Below are 6154 nucleotides of genomic sequence, written 5' to 3' on the forward strand. Positions count from 1 at the left end.
CCGCGCACCGCGCATGCGCGGACGTCTTCCCGCCCGAAACCGGCTCGAGCCGGCCAGTCTTCTTTTGTCCGCACTCGGTACGGTCGTGTTTCGCTGTGTCGAGCCCCGGAAAGTCGACCTCGCGCGTCCAAAGTTATTTTTTGACGTGTTTTTTCTTCGGAAAAGTGTTTTAAAGTGTCGGGAAGTGCTCCGGTTTTCGTGTTACCCTTCCCGTACTTCCAGCTTTTTGCCCCGATAAGTTTTCTTTCGTCGTCGGGGTAGGCCTCTTTCGGCCTCGGTCGAGATTTTCTCCCTTTAAATTTTTTGGTGCTCTTTTTCCGTCATTTCGGACTTTGATTTCGCCGGCGTGATTTTTCCGCCCATGACATCGAAGCCTTCCAGCGGCTTCAAGAAGTGCACCCAGTGCGCCCGGGTTATCTCGCTCACTGATCGACACTCGTCGTGTCTTCAGTGTCTGGGGGCCGAGCACCACCCTCAGAACTGTAGTCTGTGTTCCCTGCTTCAAAGGCGGACTCAGGTAGCGAGATTAGCCCAGTGGAACGTGTTGTTCTCGGGCTCTTCGTCGGCATCGGCACCGGGATCTTCGAGTGCATCGACGTCATCAGCGTCCAGACCATCTTCCTCGGCCGCCCCTGCATTGAGTGCATCGAGGCATCGGGCCTCTGCATCGGCGCCGAGACATCGGATAGCTGCATCGACGTCGGTGGTTCCGGGACCTCGTCTGCTGATGTCGTCGGACGGTGGTGCATCGTCAGGAGTGCAGGTGAGGGCTGTCCATTCCCCTGCTGGTGGCGGTGAGCCTTCGGGTGGGTCTCCTCCTACCCTGAGGGCTCCTGCGGTACAGCCCCCCCGAGACCGACCTCCTTCGGCCTCGGCCCCGAGGAAGCGACGGCTGGATTCTACGTCCTCCTCGTCGGTGCCGGGGAGTTCCGGTGACATGCTTCGGAAGAAATCGAAGAAGCATCGACACCGGTCGCCTCCCCGCGTCGGCACCGAGAGCTCTGGGTCGCCGAGGGAGTCGGCACCCAGCAGGCATCGGCACCGAGAGGACCGCTCACCCTCTGTTCAGGAGGTGTCGATGCGCTCCACTCTGGACAGCCCGGAACAGCCTCCTCGCCCGGAACAGGTTCTGACGTCGACGCCTGCATCGACCTCTTTGCCTTTCTCTGCAGCCGCTCTGAACGAGAGCCTCCGGGCCGTTCTCCCAGAGATTCTGGGAGAGCTGTTGCGCCCTACCCCTCCGGTACCGGCGGTGCTTGTGCCTCCGGTACCGTCGAGCGTGGCGCCGGCTGGCCCATCGCCCGGGGTGAGGTCCCCGACGTCGGTACCGCGTGCGGTGCCGACTGCGGCCACCTCCCAGGAGGGCTCCCCGACTACGTCGGCGGAGGGAGCTTCGCCGATGCAGGCGAGGGAGTCTACCTCTCGACGCCCCCATCGTGGACGTGGCTCCACCGAGTCGAGCCGGGCGAGGTTGCAGACACAGGTTCGTGAACTTCTGTCTGACACCGAGGGTGAGGCCTCGTGGGAGGAAGAGGAAGACCCCAGATATTTCTCTGACGAGGAGTCTGAGGGTCTTCCTTCTGATCCCACTCCCTCTCCTGAAAGACAGCTTTCTCCTCCTGAGAGTCTGTCTTTCGCTTCCTTTGTCCGGGAGATGTCTACGGCCATCCCCTTCCCGGTGGTTGTGGAGGACGAGCCCAGGGCTGAAATGTTTGAGCTCCTGGACTATCCTTCTCCACCTAAGGAAGCGTCCACTGTTCCCTTGCACCATGTCCTCAAAAAGACATTGCTTGCGAACTGGACAAAACCTCTAACTAATCCCCACATCCCCAAGAAGATCGAGTCCCAGTACCGGATCCATGGGGACCCAGATCTGATGCGCACCCAGTTGCCTCATGATTCTGGAGTTGTGGATCTGGCCCTAAAGAAGGCTAAGAGTTCTAGAGAGCATGCTTCGGCGCCCCCGGGCAAAGACTCTAGAACCTTAGACTCCTTTGGGAGGAAGGCCTACCATTCCTCTATGCTCGTGGCCAAAATCCAGTCTTACCAGCTCTACACGAGCATACACATGCGGAACAATGTGCGGCAGTTGGCGGGCTTGGTTGATGCTCTCCCCCCCGAGCAGGCCAAGCCTTTTCAGGAGGTGGTCAGGCAGCTGAAGGCGTGCAGAAAATTCCTGGCCAGAGGGGTGTATGACACCTTTGATGTTGCGTCCAGGGCCGCTGCTCAAGGTGTGGTGATGCGCAGGCTCTCATGGCTGCGTGCCGCCGACCTGGAGAATAGACTCCAGCAGCGGATTGCGGACTCGCCTTGCCGTGCGGACAACATTTTTGGAGAGAAAGTCGAGCAGGTGGTAGAGTCTCTCCACCAGCGGGACACCGCATTCGACAAGTTCTCCCGCCGGCAGCCTTCAGCATCTACCTCTACAGGTAGAAGATTTTTCGGGGGAAGGAAGACTGTTCCCTACTCTTCTGGTAAGCGTAGGTACAATCCTCCTTCTCGACAGCCTGCGGCCCAGGCTAAGCCCCAGCGCGCTCGCTCTCGTCAGCAGAGTGCGCCTCAGCCAGGCCCCTCGGCTCCCCAGCAAAAGCAAGGGGCGAGCTTTTGACTGGCTCCAGCAGAGCATAGCCGGCATCCAAGTGTCAGTGCCGGGCGACCTACCAGTCGGGGGGAGGTTGAAAGTTTTTCACCAAAGGTGGCCTCTCATAACCTCCGACCAGTGGGTTCTTCAAATAGTCCGGCAGGGATACACCCTCAATTTGGCCTCAAAACCTCCAAATTGCCCACCGGGAGCTCAGTCTTACAGCTTCCAACACAAGCAGGTACTTGCAGAGGAACTCTCCGCCCTTCTCAGCGCCAATGCGGTCGAGCCCGTGCCATCCGGGCAAGAAGGGCTGGGATTCTATTCCAGGTACTTCCTTGTGGAAAAGAAAACAGGGGGGATGCGTCCCATCCTAGACCTAAGGGCCCTGAACAAATATCTCGTAAAAGAAAAGTTCAGGATGCTTTCCCTGGGCACCCTTCTCCCCATGATTCAGCAAAACGATTGGCTATGCTCTCTGGACTTGAAGGATGCCTACACTCACATCCCGATACTGCCAGCTCACAGGCAGTATCTACGATTTCAGCTGGGCACACGTCACTTCCAGTACTGTGTGCTGCCCTTTGGGCTCGCCTCTGCGCCCAGGGTGTTCACAAAGTGCCTGGCTGTGGTAGCAGCGGCACTTCGCAGGCTGGGGGTGCACGTGTTCCCATATCTCGACGATTGGCTGGTGAAGAACACATCCGAGGCAGGAGCCCTGCAGTCCATGCAGATGACTATTCGCCTCCTGGAGCTACTGGGGTTTGTGATAAATTATCCAAAGTCCCATCTTCTCCCAGTGCAGAAACTCGAATTCATAGGAGCTCTGCTGAATTCTCGGATGGCTCGCGCCTATCTCCCAGAGACGAGAGCCAACAACTTGTTGTCCCTCGTCTCGCGGGTGCGAGCGTCCCAGCAGATCACAGCTCGGCAGATGTTGAGATTGCTGGGCCACATGGCCTCCACAGTTCATGTGACTCCCATGGCCCGTCTTCACATGAGATCTGCTCAATGGACCCTAGCCTCCCAGTGGTATCAGGCTGCTGGGGGTCTAGAAGACGTGATCCACCTGTCCACGAGTTTTCTCGAATCCCTGTATTGGTGGACAATCTGGTCCAATTTGACTCTGGGACGTCCTTTCCAAATTCCTCAGCCACAAAAAGTGCTGACAACGGATGCGTCTCTCCTGGGATGGGGAGCTCATGTCGATGGGCTTCACACCCAAGGAAGCTGGTCCCTCCAGGAACGCGGTCTACAGATCAATCTCCTGGAGTTGCGAGCGATCTGGAATGCTCTGAAGGCTTTCAGAGATCGGCTGTCCCATCAAATTATCCAAATTCAGACAGACAACCAGGTTGCCATGTACTATGTCAACAAGCAGGGGGGCACCGGATCTCGCCCCCTGTGTCAGGAAGCCGTCAGCATGTGGCTCTGGGCTCGCCGTCTCGGCATGGTGCTCCAAGCCACATATCTGGCAGGCGTAAACAACAGTCTGGCCGACAGACTGAGCCGGATTATGCAACCTCACGAGTGGTCGCTCAACTCCAGAGTGGTGCGCCAGATCTTCCAAGCGTGGGGCACCCCCTTGGTGGATCTCTTCGCATCTCGAGTGAACCACAAAGTCCCTCAGTTCTGTTCCAGGCTTCAGGCCCCCGGCAGACTGGCATCGGATGCCTTCCTCCTGGATTGGGGGGAGGGCCTGCTGTATGCTTATCCTCCCATTCCTCTGGTGGGCAAGACTTTGTTGAAACTCAAGCAAGACCGAGGCACCATGATTCTGATTGCTCCTTTTTGGCCGCGTCAGATCTGGTTCCCTCTTCTTCTGGAGTTATCCTCAGAAGAACTGTGGAGATTGGAGTGTTTTCCGACCCTCATCACGCAGGAAGAAGGGGCTCTTCTGCATCCCAGCCTCCGGTCCCTGGCTCTCACGGCCTGGATGTTGAGAGCGTAGACTTTGAGGCATATTTTCAAAGCACTTAGCCTCCCAAAGTTCCATAGAAACCTATGGAACTTAGCCTCCCAAAGTGCTTTGAAAATATGCCTCTTTGCCTCTTTGGGTCTGTCTAGGGTTACCATATGGCTCCAGAAAAAGGAGGACGGATTGAGCCAGCCGGGTTTTACTTCCATTGCTTTCCATTGAAAGCAATGGGCAATTACTTCGATTGAAAGCAATTACTTCCATTGAAAGCAATGGAAGTAAAACCCGGCTGGCTCAATCCGTCCTCCTTTTTCTGGAGCCATATGGTAACCCTAGGTCTGTCAGAGGGTGTCTCCCGCGTCTTGCTTGCTTCCAGGAAAGATTCCACTAAGAGGAGTTACTTCTTTCTATGGAGGAGGTTTGCCGTCTGGTGTGACAGCAAGGACCTAGCTCCTCGCTCTTGTCCTACACAGACCCTGCTTGAATACCTTCTGCACTTGTCTGAGTCTGGTCTCAAGACCAACTCTGTAAGAGTTCACCTTAGCGCAATCAGTGCATACCATTACCATGTGGAAGGTAAGCCGATCTCGGGACAGCCTTTAGTTGTTCGCTTCATGAGAGGTTTGCTTTTGTCAAAGCCCCCTGTCAAGCCTCCTACAGTGTCATGGGATCTCAATGTCGTTCTCACCCAGCTGATGAAACCTCCTTTTGAGCCACTGAACTCCTGCCATCTGAAGTACTTGACCTGGAAGGTCATTTTCTTGGTGGCAGTTACTTCAGCTCGTAGAGTCAGTGAGCTTCAGGCCCTGGTAGCCCAGGCCCCTTACACCAAATTTCATCATAACAGAGTAGTCCTCCGCACTCACCCTAAGTTCTTGCCAAAGGTCGTGTCGGAGTTCCATCTGAACCAGTCAATTGTCTTGCCAACATTCTTTCCCCGTCCTCATTCCTGCCCTGCTGAACGTCAGCTGCACACATTGGACTGCAAGAGAGCATTGGCCTTCTATCTGGAGCGGACACAGCCCCACAGACAGTCCGCCCAATTGTTTGTTTCTTTTGATCCCAATAGGAGGGGAGTGGCTGTAGGGAAACGCACCCTATCCAATTGGCTAGCAGATTGCATTTCCTTCACTTACGCCCAGGCGGGGCTGGCTCTTGAGGGTCATGTCACGGCTCATAATGTTAGAGCCATGGCTGCGTCGGTAGCCCACTTGAAGTCAGCCTCTATTGAAGAAATTTGCAAAGCTGCGACGTGGTCATCTGTCCACACATTCACATCTCATTACTGCCTGCAGCAGGATACCCGACGCGACAGTCGGTTCGGGCAGTCAGTTCTTCAGAACCTGTTTGGGCTTTAGGATCCAACTTCACCCCCCGAGGGCCCTGTTTGTTCTGTTCCAGGCTGCACTCTCAGTTAGTTGGTAAATTTTTTAGGTCAATCTCAGTTATGTCCTCGCCGTTGCGAGGCCCAATTGACCATGGTTGTTGTTTTGAGTGAGCCTGGGGGCTAGGGATACCTCATCAGTGAGAACAAGCAGCCTGCTTGTCCTCGGAGAAAGCGAATGCTACATACCTGTAGAAGGTATTCTCCGAGGACAGCAGGCTGATTGTTCTCACAAACCCGCCCGCCTCCCCTTTGGAGTTGTATCTTCCCT

This window comes from Microcaecilia unicolor, chromosome 7, assembly GCF_901765095.1.
Source record: "Microcaecilia unicolor chromosome 7, aMicUni1.1, whole genome shotgun sequence".
Lineage (NCBI taxonomy): Eukaryota > Metazoa > Chordata > Amphibia > Gymnophiona > Siphonopidae > Microcaecilia > Microcaecilia unicolor.